General features: G+C 42.2%; 1 protein-coding gene across 1 annotated transcript in view; it reads left to right on the top strand.

The window, feature by feature from the left end:
• The window catches only part of TYW2 (tRNA wybutosine-synthesizing protein 2), a 61,596-nt gene that overhangs the window by 31,691 nt on the left and 15,920 nt on the right, over window positions 1–13,985 (top strand). The window contains exon 4 of the mRNA XM_036116666.2: window positions 12,256–12,483. The gene's annotated coding sequence lies outside the window, so the exon portion shown is untranslated. The remainder of the gene's footprint in view (window positions 1–12,255; window positions 12,484–13,985) is intronic.

The following is a 13,985-nucleotide window of genomic DNA, read 5'->3' as shown; positions in this document are numbered from 1 at the left end:
CTTTATCAAAAAATCACTTAGCTTTATATGTGCCTGTATATTTCTGGACTCTTAATTCAGTCTCATAGTCCTTTTTTCCATCCTTATACCAATTTCAAACTGTCTTTATTCTGTAGTGTTATAGTAAGTGTCCAACCATGTCCAATATTGCTTTGGCTATTCTAAGTACTCTGCATTTACATATAAATTTTAGGACCAATCTGTCAATTTCTACCAAAGAGCCCACTTGGATTTTGGCTGGGATTGCATAGAACCTAAAGAAAAAATTGGGAAGAACTGGCATCTTAGCAATATTGCACCTTTTTTTTTTTTTTATGTTATGTTAATCACCATACAGTACATCATTAGTTTTTGATGTAGTGATCCATGATTCATTGTTTTCATATAATACCCAGTGCTCCTCCTTAATACCCATCACCGGGCTAGCCCATCCCCCCACCCCCCTCCCTTTTAAAACCCTCACTTTGTTTCTCAGAGTCCATAGTCCCTCATGGTTCGTCTCCCCCTCCAATATTAGGAGAAGGAAGCACCTTCTAATTCATGAATATCTCCCAATGCATTTAGGTCTTTAATTTCTCTCAGCAATGTCTTGTAGTTTTCAGTGTACAGTTCTTATACATTTTCCATTAGATTGATCCCTAAGTATTTTGTTTCTGATGCAATTAGAAATTATTTTTAATTCATATTCCATTTAGGTCCCTATGCCTTCCCCTCTTTTTAATATAGCTGTCTTAAGTATTTCCTCCACATACACTGAGCACTATGTATCAGATGGCCTATAAATTTTGTTTAAGCCATCAAATGCGATTGAAGAAACTCAGGAAGAAAGAAACAGTTTATGAGAAATAAGTGAGAAATCCAGTGGGTGGAGCATCTAAGGAAGCATATTAAAGGTGGCAGACTCAGTGCTGTGGCCTTTTGACTTTCTCCCTTTCTTCTTCCTACAATGGGACTCAGTGCTCACGGATGGAGCCGACATTTTAAGAGGGTGAGAATGAAGAAAAACAAGAAAGCCAGAAGGATCCCTGGTCTCTGAAGGCATCGTGAAGCTGCCATACCACCCTACTCTACCTACCTCAAGATTTCTTGCTATGAGAAAAATAAAAGCTATCTAGTTGAACTAGTATGGGGGAGCAGTGCCCTCCTTACTACAGTTTCTGATTCCACAGCTTGGGGTAGGGCCCAAGAGCCTGCATCTTTAAGATGAGCTTCAAGTGATTCTCATGCTAGTAATCCAAGGATCATCCTGAAGAAACTCTTCTTTGGCATGTGTAAATAGAAAATTTCATGATAACTGGGGTGGAGGGGTAGCAATTCAAGTAACAAATTACCAGTAGCATATAGAAACTTACAAATAACGGGGCACCTGGGTGGTTCAATCGGTTAAGCGCCTGACTCTTGCTTTTGGCTCAGGTCATGATCTCAAGGTCATGAGATTGAGCCCTGTCTCCAGTTTCATACTCAGCCCAGAGTCTGCTTGTCCCTCTCCTTCTGCTCCCCAGAAATATAAGATCTATTCAATTCTCTTAAGTGCAGTTCAAGCAGTTCCCTTTCTAAGAGGCAACACTAAATGTAATAAATGGATGGTACTCCTGTTTAAACAAATACATGGTTTTAATTGTCAATATCAATGCAAAAAAATTCTAATATTTTCTTTCTGAGAGTATCTTATTTACAGACATTAGCCTTAGTTCTGATTTTTAACTACGACAGATCCCTTGCTAAAACAAATCCAACACACAATAGTCTGTTCTTACACAAAAGATAGTCTTGTGTTATTGTTTCTTTTCTTTAAAAAATAGCAAGCTCCCCTAATGCATTTAAAAATTATTAAAATTAATAAAAATTATTAGGACATAGTTTTAGAATTCTTACACTGAAATTTTTGTGAAGCATATATAACAAACATAAAATAATTCCAGTGGAGTTTTATGCAGGAGCCAGGCACGTAAGTGTGATCATAACAATCAGGTGTCAACGTAAATTAACTTTGGAAATGTCCTAAATCAGGCATGCACCAAAGCAGTTATCCCTGGTCTTCAATGACATGAATGTTTAAATGCACAATCCATTCTTTCATACTTTCAGGGCTAAAAGGGAGGAGTTGAGAAGAACTGACAAGAGCAGGTTGAGGTGGCCCATATCTGCCTGGGGCAAGGGACTCAGAGGAAAAGAATGAGATTGTGGTCCTGCAGGGTTCAGTCTGGGGGGGAAGACAGACCAGCAAATAAATCCTTATAGGGAGGTAAGCGTTGTAGGGGAGTTCTGGTCAATCTGGATCATGGGCCCATATGGGAGCGAATTCTGAACTTCGCTTGAGCTGGAATGGAGATGGAAAATGGAAGACAAGCCAGGGTAGACATCTGAGGGGAAGGGCTGTCACTGCAACCACATTTTAGAGGGTGGCATGAACATGGCCATATGCTGCCCTCAGAAGCTGGGAAGAGGGTGATATTGTTTCCCACGGCCGGAGCACAGTGTGCTTCACAGGAGGGCCCACATATCCCGGAGAAACACATAGGGGCCATGGCAAAAAAAAAGCTCGGACACAATGCCAAGGAATTCTCACTATTCTGAAGATAATGGGCAGACAGTCATAAAAGGATACTAAGCAGGAAAATGAGCTACCTAGATATGCATGTTGGAAAGTTTACTCTGATTGATCAGATTTGGTGTTTATGATCATTTCTGCAAAGCTCTCAATATTAGAAACTTGATCACGAACTTCACCCCTACTATGAATACTCTAAGTTATTTTTATTTCCCCTGAAATTGGCACCCCAAAATAAAGATGACTTCGCATGCAACTCTATGTATTTTTCTGACTTTCTTTCCTTGGGCCATTATGACAATTGGAACCTTCTCTTTGAATCCGAGAAATCAATGTAAAGATAATTTAATAGAAACTATCCGCTTCTTTTCATTCATTCATTTCCCACAGTCAGCTTTTAAGTGAATCTCTAGAGAAGATGCTACCATGAATCCCCAACGTGCATTCTAAATGCAATAGATAACTAATGATGAAAACAATGAAAAATAAGCCCAAATCCCTAGTCAATTGGAGCAATATTTCTATTATATGACAGTGATTTTATTAGTCCATGCAGAGGAAATTTAGAATCAAAGCCAGTTGTAAAGACACCAGTTTGAAGGATAGGAGTCATGAATAATTATTCCATCTGTGCAGAGACCATATAAAGCAATAGCCCCGTTTATCCATATTTGTTTATCATATAAATATATGTGTGTGTTTACTGAGCATGAAGCCACAAATAGGTCATCCCTACACTGGACAGACTTTGGAATACAATCCAAAATTCAAATAGGAGCTTGCACCATCATTTGCTTTTCTGTTAATTGGCTATGCAGTGTAGTGGGATAGAGCAAAAGCCACAGGGTGCAGATTCCAGCGGTGCCTCACTCCAGCTGTGTAATCTTGGGTATGTCCTTTCACTTTCTTGAGCCTTCATTTCCTTATCTATGAAAAGGGGATAATGGTAATACAATTTACTATTACCAATCACAGGGTTTCTGTGAGGGTTAAATTAGTCAATAGGTGCAGAGTACTTAGAACAGTGCCATTCTTATAATAAACAGTATAAATGTATTTATTCTTGTTGTTAGTACTATCTTTCATTTCTGATCTGGACAACCAGCACCGCCTACTTTTTTCAAAAGCCTAAAAACTATTTTTAAATTATAGAAACATTTTCTGTGCATCTATTTGCATAATTATTTTCCTTAAAAATCAAACAAGGAAAGGCACTTGGATGTAAATATAATAGATTTTGCCAGGATACATCCCAGAAAAAACTAGTAGTTGGCCCTATTCAGTGACCTCTGATGAAATGAGTTTGCAATCAACAATATTTCAAAATAACTACCACATCCTTGGATGTAAGTTAAAGCAGATTTTTAATGGAAATAGTTTCTTGGGGACCTACACCGGTGGGCAATGACAGTGTCCTAGGATTATAGGTCCGGCACATGCCCTGCAGTCTATAGCCAAGTGAACACCCAAGAATAGACAAGTTTCTTTTTTTGAACTTTTATTTTTCTATGCTATTTTAAGGCAACCACCAAATAGGTGGGAAATATTGCCACCTGCCTAACTACAGTATTCTTTTTCTTTTTTGGTGATTATTGAGTATATGTATAGTCACATACATATAAAATTATATTAATTATAATTGATTTATATAATTATATTAAGAACATTAATAATTATATTAATTTATATTATATCTAGACCTCTGTTCCCCTTATTTTTTAATTTGCACACATTTTTGAATATGCATACATTTATCATTAAGATTGAAAAGACCTCAATTTTGTATGTTCACTTATTTTTAAACTGTATACATTTACACACAGTATTGAACTTTGAACCACTATATTTATGTACATAATAAGCATACACAAAGACGAAACTTTAAAAAGAGTGAGTTCAAATATTTACTAAAGATCTGTATTAGTTCCCTGTAACACATTACCAAAAGCTTAAAGCAACAGATTTGTTCTCTTACAGTCCTGGAGATCATTAGTCTAAAATCAAGATACCGCGGACACCGGGGTGGCTCAGTCCGCTGAGCGTCCAACTCTTGATTTCGGCTTAGGTCAAGATCTCAGGGTCATGAGATCCAATTCCGCGCTTAGCAGGGAGCCTGCTTGGGCTTCTCTCTCTGCCCCTCCTCCCGGGAACTCTCCCTCTCTCTCTCTGTCTCTCTCTCTCTAAGATGGATAAGTAAATCTTTAAAAAAGAAAAGAAAATCAAGATACAGCCCTCCAGTTATGGAACAAAAGGCAGAGCGTAAGGAATACAGCCAATGATATTGTAGCAGTGATGTAATGGGACAGGTTTGCAGCTACACGCAGCCTCACGTGAGTTGAACATTGCTTAACATATAAACTTTGTACACCTGAAACTCATGTAACTTTGTGTGTCAACCATACTCAAAAAAATAAAAATTTAAAATTAAAAAAAAAGATGATGGGGCACCTGCGTGGCTCAGTCGTTAAGCGTCTGCCTTCGGCTCAGGTCATGACCCCAGGGTCCTGGGATCGAGCCCCCCATCGGGCTCCCTGCTCTATGGGAAGCTTGCTTCTCCCTCTCCCACTCCCCCTTCTTGTGTTTCCTCTCTCGCTGTGTCTCTCTCTGTCAAATAAATAAATAAAATCTTAAAAAAAAAAAAAAAGATGATGGTAGAGCTGGGTTTCTTCTAGAGGCTCCAAAAAGCATCCATTTCTTTGCCTTTTCCAACTTCTAGAAGCCACCTACATGCCTTGGTTTATGGCTCCTTCCTTGAATCACTCCAACTTCTTCCTTCTGTTGTCACACCTCTCACTACTCCCTCTGATCCACTTGCCTCCCTCTTATAAGGATCCTTGTGATTACACAGGGCCCACCCAGATAATCCAGGATAATCCCCCAATCTCAAAATCCTGAATTTAATCACATCTGCAAAGTACCTGTTACTGTGTAAATATTCACAGGTTCTGGGAATTACTACATAGACATCTTTGGGGACCCATTATTTAGCCAACCACAAGGTCTAATGTTGCGGAAAATCTCCTGTGTTGCATGACCCTTACTTTAGAGATGACTCATCTGGACACCCCCCCGAAGGGCCAAGCCCAGGAAGCTCCACCAAGAACTCCTCCTGGACCATTCTATTTCAGGCTAGCAAATCCTGATGGACTCGGAACACATACTGTTGCCCATATAACTTGTTTGTACTGAGAAAAAGGGCAGCAGACACCAGAAGGGAGAATCAGTTCTCGGACTCCTTTCTTGGTGTAATCATGCGAGAACTGATGGTCAAATCTGTGTGGCTGGATCCCTGAGCACAGGACAGCACAACTGAAATCGGGAGCATCTTGGGAGAGCTGATCTTGTCACTTGTTGGTCAGTATCCCTCGTGGTTCCCCATCACCTTCTGGCCTAAATTCAAGGCCTTCTCTACTGCCCACAGGCCTTTCCAGAGCCTACTCACATCTATCGGTCAACCTCTCCCTGAGCACCCCCTAGTGGTACTGTAAGCTGCTAGTATTACCCAAGTCCACTTAGTTGTCCGGTCAATCCCACAAGGCTCGCTGCTTAAGCACACCTTGTTCACTCTGTTCACCATCTGGCAAATGAACCTTGTCTCCACACAAACTCCTTCTTTAAGGAATTCATCCTACCTCACCTGCCTTAGTGAAAGAAACATCCCCCTCGGATTATGGGTTCTCCTCTCTACCCCCTTTATAATGTTAATGATTCTGTAATTATCCTGTGTGTATAGTGAGGACAGACTACACAATTTGTGGGGCTCACTGCACAGTGAAAATGTGGCGTCCCTTGTTCAAAAATTATTAAGAATTTCAAGACAGCAGAGCGTTAAACCAAGCACAGGACACTTCTAAGCTCAGGGCCACAAGGGACTGCCATGGTCACACACCCATGAAGCCAGCCCTTGACCCTACTGTGTGTCTGCTTAGAACATTGAGGATAGAAACTCATCTGTAATCCACATGTTCCCCAGCACTAGGTCGATGCCCTCCCCCACAAAAGCACACACAAATAAGAGTTGAATAAATGCACAAATGAATGAGTGAGCAATGTTGAAGATAGTTTTTATTTTACAGAAGATTGTATGTATTTGTTTCCTAGGACTCTCAGAACAAATTGTCACAAACTTGGTGGCTTAAAACAACAAAGATTTATTCTGTCATAGTTCTGGAAGCTAGCAGTGCAAAATCAAGCTGTTCACAGGGCCATGCTCCCTTTGAAAGCTCTAGGGAAGAATCCTTCCTCTTCTTCTAGCTTCTGATGGCTCCAGCAATCCTTGGGGTTCCTTGGCTTATAGCCCCATTCACTCCAGTCTTTCACTCCATCATCACATGACCTTCTCTCCTCTGTGTGCCTCTTGTGTCCTCTTCTCTTCTTAGAAGGACACCAATCATTGGATTGAGCAATCAACCTGATCTGCTATGACCTCACCTTAACTAATTACACCTGCTAAGACTATTTCCAAATGAGGTTACCTTCTAAGATTCCAGGTGGATGTAAATTTGAGGGAGGACACTATTCAAACCACTACATTTTGTTTGTAGGGCATTCTTCAGAATGCCTCAAGAGTATTTTTTGCCGATATGTCTTTAACAATTCATATGATTTGTAACTTAATTGTATTTGCCAACATATAACCTGAAGAACTAAAAGAAATTTGGGTGTGGTCATTTAACCAATATCAATTATGGTTGAAGTATCCTAGAATATGAAGGGCAGCCAGAAAAACAGGAATGAGAAAATGCCTAAATTTTCATAAGGAAAATAAGGAGAAATCCAGGAAGTGCTAAGTTTCCTGCCAACTCTGTGTGTATGTAAATGGCTGTGACCTGGTTGGTTAGAATTTCCTGACAGCCTCCTGTTCCCAGGGAAAGACTAGGTGGTTAGAATGCCCTTGGGCTCAGCAGTTTGCGTAAGTTATTTATTAAGGGTTAGGAACACTGTATTATTTTGCCAATGTTAAGGAGGTACAGATCTGAGAGAGGCTCCTTGAGGGTTTTAATCAAAATAAACTGCTGACATTTAGTGGTTTCTTGCTGAATGTTCATTGTTTCATTAACTATTTAAACTATCACAGAAGCATGAGGGTTTAAGCCCCCCCTGCTTTACTGGGTTATTAAAAATTGACAAAATTGTAATATATTTAAAGTGTACAATGTGATGGTTTGATATACATATATAGGGAAAAATATTTTTTTGAGAGAGAGAGAGAGCACAAACAGGAGGGAAAGGGGCAGAGGGAGAAGGAGAGAGAATCTTAAAACAGACTCCATGCCCAGCACGGAGCCTGACACGGGGCTTGATCTCACGACTCCAAGATCAAGACCTGAGCCAAAATCAAGAGTCAGACACTTAACCACCTGAGCCACCCAGGCATCCTGGGCAATGTTCACCACAATCAAGTTAATTAACACATCCATCATGTCACATAGTTACCTTTCTTTTGGTGAAAATGCTTAAAATCTACTCCTTTAGCTATTTTCAAGTGTATAAAACAGTATTATTAACTCTAGTCACCATGCTGTACATTAGATCCTCAGAACCTGTTCATCTTTGATAGTTTGTACCCTCTGACCTACATCTCCCACTTTCTCTAACCCCCAGCCCCCATCAGCCACCATTCCATTCTCTGTTTCTATGAGTTCAGCCTTTTTGTTTGTTTGCTTAGATTCCACATGTGAAATCACAAAGTATTTGACTTTGTCTGGCTTGCTTCACTGAGCATAATGCCCTCCAGTTTCATTCATTGTTGCAAATGGCAGGATTTTCTTCTTTTTTATGGCTGAATAATATTCCAATATATATTTAAATGATACATAAATATATGTAAGTATATTATTTATCATATAATACATTTATATGATATCTATATTACATAAATATATTTTTTCTTTACCATTCAGTTGTTGATGGACACTTAGATTATTTCCATATCTTGGCTATTGTGAATAATGCTAATCTCCTCCAAATAGCAAGTTCATTTCCTTAGGATAAATACTCAGAAGTGAATGGCTGGATCATATAGTAGTTCTATTTTTAATTTTTGAGAACCCCCCCATACTGTTTTCCATAGTAGCTGCACCAATTTACATTCCCACCAACAGTGCACAAGGGTTCCCCTTTCTCCACACCCTCTCCAACACTTGTTATCTCTTGTCTTTATGATAATAGACATCTTAACAGGTATGAGGTAATAGTTGATTTGCATTTCCCTGATGATGAGTGATGTTGAGCATCTTTTCATAGAGCTGTTGGCCACTTGTATGTATGTCTTCTTTGGAAAAATGTTTTTTCAGATCCTTTGCCCATTTTTTAATCAGGTTATTTGGTTTTTGTTTTGCTTTGTTTTTGCTATTGAGTTGTTAAGTGTCCCTTATATATTTGGGATATTAACCCCTATTGGATATACAGTTTGCAAATATTTTCTCCCATTCCATAGGTTGCCTTTATTATGTTTCCTTTGCTGTCCAGAAGCGCTTTAGTTTGTTGCAGCCCCCCTTGTTTATTTTTGCTTTTGTTGCCTGGGCTTTTGGTGTCATTTCCAAAAAATCATTACCAAGACCAATATGAAGGAGCTTTTTTCCTGTGTTTTCTTCTAGGGGTTTTAAAGTTTCAGGTCTTACACTTAAGTCTTTAATCGATTTTGAATTGATTTTTTTGTGTGTGGATAAGCATCCAATTTCATTCCTTTTCATGTGGGTATTCAGTTTTTCCAACACCATTTATTGAAGAGACTATCCTTTCCGCATTGTGTATTTCTGGTACTTTCCTTGAAAATTAGTTGACCATATGTGTGTAGATTTAAAGTTTTGTCAATGCATTTCCTGTTAAAGAGGAAAGTGTTGGTTAGGTAATAAGAAGAATCATGTTTAACACTCATTTAATAGTAAAATGGAGCCAGTAGAGCTGTTTCCTGCTCAACAGGTACTGGGCTAGATCCCTTGATCTCTCCTGCCTTTAACATAAGTGGTAGAGATAGAGAGAATTTCCATTTGAAGTTTTGAGCTACCAGAGAGGGCACTTCTCTGGGCAACCATGCTGTCTTGGGCCACTCCTTGACACTTTTCCCACGGTGTACCCAGGCTGGCTCAAAACACCTACATGCTCTCCTCCAGGTGCAGGTACCAGACCCTGCAGCCCTTTCCTGCAACTTGTGGATTAATTGGTAGGGAGCTCGTGACTCTCTTCCTCTCCCTCAAGACTCATTCCCCTGAGTAGGGCTGTAGAGTGAGACCAATTTGCTACTCCAGCATCGCCAGCACCCATGTTGTCTAGAATGCACGCCTCCTGTCTGATCTTGGTGGACTCTCTAGGAAGTATTATAAGATAAACCTCTGGCACTTTCAGGTTGTGTCCTTGGATTCCTTCTGAGTGCCCCATCTCATGGGTTGAGTCTCCCACTGGACCACCCTACCCCCAACATATACCATTTAACCGAGCAGAGCAGATTTCTGTCCAGGACTGAGTCTAGGACAATGGGAGGTTAGCATGCGTGAACACCATTTATTTCATCATTCATTTACTTACATGTTCCTTAATCATACAGTCACTCATTCAAGAAGCATTTATTGAATATTTACTGTGTACCGGTCACTTTGCTAAGCACTGAGAGATACAGTGATGAACACGACAGCAAAGTCTCTGAACTGCATGAAAGAGCTGGAGATACACATTATATAAGTAATGAACAAATGAAGAAGGTCACAAGTTGTGGGAACACACTGAGGAAATTAGCAAGATATTGAAGAAAAGCAACCTGGAAAAGGGCACTTCAGACAAGGGGGACCAGGAATGCTCTGAATGAAGAAGTAACATTTGAGCTGAGACGTAAAGATGAAGAGGAGGGAGCCATATGAAGACCTGAGGAAGAGCATCCCCTAGAGAGGAAGCCGATGAAAATGCTGACAGATGGCAAAGAGCTTAGACCATTCTGTGGGACTGGGCAGGCCAGACCATACCGGGCTTCCTGGCACGTGTAAGTTAAATTTTATCCTAAGAACAATGGGAGACATTGAGCGGTTTTGAGCTGGGGGAGAGACATGATCAGATTTATGTTTTAAAAAGAGAACTCTGGCTCTGCATAGAGAATGAATTCTAGGTACAACTGGGGCTTCCAGTTTCAAGCTAGAGTCATCTGGGCAGGAGATAATGGTGAAGACAATGAGGGTGGAGAGCTGGGGGCATACCCAAGGTATCTTTTGGACCTAGAACGGACAGCACTTGCTGAAGGTCTGGTTGTAGAGGAATGAGAAAGGAAGAATGTCAGGATGACTCCTGCAACTTGTTCTTGAAGGCTGGGCAGGCGGCGATGCCATTTTCTGGATGGAGCAAACTGAAGGAGGCTGCCCCGTAGTCTCTCCATGGCACCCTGTGAGCTGATGGGGTGCAGACAGGAATGCCGGTCTACAAATGTGCTCCCCTCCCTTCAGTGATAAGAAATACCAGTGGCCAACTTGGCCTCATCTTCTGAAATTCTCCTAATGACTCCGTGAGGTGGGTTCTCTAATGCCCTGAGACAGAAAACAGGCAAGAAAGTAAGCAACACCAACAAGGTCCCAGCACGGATGACCTCCTCCCTCTTCTTTTTCCTCCTCTTCTTCTTCTTCTTCTTCCTCTTCTTCTTCCTCCTCTTCTTCTACTTCTTCTTCTTCTTCTTCTTCTCCTCCTCCTCCTCCTCCTCCTCCTTCTTCTTCCCCTTCTCCTTCCCCTTCCCTTTCCCCTTCCTCTTCCTCCTCCTCCTCCTTCTTGCCATGGGAGATAATTTGTTTATTTTTTTTAATTTTTTTTAAGATTTTATTTATTCATTTATTTGAGAGAGTGAGAGAGAGAGAGAGAGAGCACATGAGAGGGGGGAGGGTCAGAGGGAGAAGCAGGCTCCCCGCTGAGCAGGGAGCCTGATGCGGGACTCGATCCCGGGACTCCAGGATCATGACCTGAGCCGAAGGCAGTCGCTTAACCAACTGAGCCACCCAGGCGCCCGATAATTTGTTTATTTATGCAATGAATGAAAACACATCTCTGAGCATCTTCCATGACGAGGCATTGCTCTGGAGTGATGATGATGACAATGATGATGAAGCAATAGCCAGAAAGTTTTAAATTCTCACTCTGTGCCAGGCAGTTTGTTGAGGACTTCACATACATAAAATTCTGGAACTCTCCAGCAGTTCTGTGAGAGGTATAATTATTGTCACCCAAGTAAAGATAAACTGAAGCTCAGAGAGCTTAAGTGACTTGCCTTGGGTAACGTGGTAGAAATGATGAAGCCAGGGTGGAAATCTCCCCGAAAGAACTCCTGAGAAACCTAAATCCGTGTCTGTCCTTCTGACCTCTGTCCCCTCCTCATCTCGCACAGCCCCTCGTGTAGTGTGGGTGCTCAGTGTTGAGCACCTGAACGTGCTTTTTAAACCTGCTCTGCCGGACCATTCGGATGGTGTGTGTGTGTGTTGGGGGGGCCTGTGGGGTCACTTTGAGAGAAGCCACTCTGGTGGCTGGAATTTAGAAGACAGTTTGGAGCCCCAGAACGTCTGGACTAGATAGAGCATTTGAAGCCATCCAGCTGGGCATCATTCATTTTCTTGTGAGGAAACTGGGGTGCAGAGAATTTAGCTCCACACTGGTATGGGAACTGAGGGCCAGATCATTTAGGTGGAACACACCCCGGGTCGCACAGGTATTAACTGGCCGAGCTGCTGCGTCCACAGGCCCAGCTGTGTCTCTCCCTGACAGATGTGCCCTGGATTCCGCAGCGACGCCCCGCGCGCCTGCCCTCAGGACGCAGCGCACGTGAGGATCGCTTCGCCTGGGCTCACATCACAGCCGGCTTGCGTCATCCTGCTCAGGTTAGTGAGTCTCTCTGGGACGCAGCTTCAGCACCAGCGGAGCAGGTAGAAGGCATGACTCAAGGTCCGTCGTGCAGGTTATGCAAAATGGTAAGTAAGGCTTTCATAGGACAAGGCCTGACAGCCATACTCAGAATAAATAATTCAGCATAAATAGATGTGTTAGACCATATTTTGAAGTATTTATTTCTAAGTTTTTCGGGTGCCCCCTTTTCCCTCTGTTCCCACTCACATTTACAAGGCTTATTGCTTGTGACCTCGGGAGGGATGTAACAGGAGAGAGCAGGACTGGCCTGCCTGGCTTCCTGAAATTCTTCCCCAAAGCCCAATCCCCAGAATCAGAGCGGAATCCCAGGTACATGCTAATAGTCTGGGCAAGAAGCCTGGGGGCAAAACTGAAAAGGGAAATTCAGCAAAAATGTGGGAGTAGGGGGGGGACACCTGGGCGGCTCAGTCGGTTAAACATCAGCCTTTGGCTCCGGTCATGATCCCAGGGTCATGATCCCGGGGTCCTGGGATGGAGCCCCATGTCGGGCTCCCTGCTTAGCGGGGAGTCTGTTTCTCCCTCTCCGTCTGCCCCTCCCCCCTGCTCGTGCTCACTCTCACATAAATAAATAAAATCTTTAAAAAAAAATGTGGGAGCGGGGTGGGGGTGGCAGGGATGAGAGAGAATGGTTCTGTGGGTCCTGAGTGAAGAGCGAAGCAGGTCCCACATCCTGGAATGGCCCCTGGATTTTGTCTAGGCACATGGAAAATGCAGGAAGCCTCCTGAAAAAGTGCCCGACCCACCCAAGTATGGTGGGGATGCCAAGAAGCCACACAGATGCACGCAAGTGTAGTCATAGCCGACCAGAACCCCCATTTCCCTGTACTTTGACACCATCATCATATTGAAATCATGTCAAAATTCACAGTGTTCAGAGCGTCCCCAAAACCATGGCCCAATCCTCAGTGGGGAGAACCCCAGGAATGAGTTTAATTTCCTATCGGCTGGGAGGAAGAGAAACTTCAGGTTAAAAATGAAGTTGAATTATAGAGAATAAAGCAACCATTGCTTATCCCAAATATAGTGGATAAGTGTCCGGGACCACTCGTGGTAAAGGGGAGGGAACTCTGCCAGCATCCTGCACCCCGCACGCCCCCCAGCATATGCTAGTGGGGCCCAGGGCTGAGAAGGAGAGTAGTGCAAGCTCAGTCCTTTCTCCAGGCAACCCTAAGGCATTCTCAGAACAGCCAGCAGCAGATTCAGGTTCTGTGGGGGCCTGGGATTTAGAAATTTGTGGCTGTCTTTATGGGGTCAAAGAGTATAAACTACCAGTTATAAGATAAATAAGTCAGAGGAATATAATGTAGAGCATGGTGACTACAGCTAATATGACTGTGTTGCATATCTGAAAGCTCCTAAGAGAGTAGATCTGAAAAAGTCCTCATGGCAAGAAAACACAATTTGTAACTGTGTGTGGTGACGGATGTTACTTAAACTCTTGTGGTGATCATTCCACACTGTATGCAAGCATGGAATCATTACTTGTGCCCCTGAAACTAATATAATGTTATATGTCAATTATACCTCCAAAAATGGGGGGGGAAAA

Source organism: Halichoerus grypus, chromosome 5 (assembly GCF_964656455.1).
Source record: "Halichoerus grypus chromosome 5, mHalGry1.hap1.1, whole genome shotgun sequence".
In the NCBI taxonomy this organism is placed as follows: domain Eukaryota; kingdom Metazoa; phylum Chordata; class Mammalia; order Carnivora; family Phocidae; genus Halichoerus; species Halichoerus grypus.
This window is presented reverse-complemented; position numbering and strand designations above follow the sequence as displayed.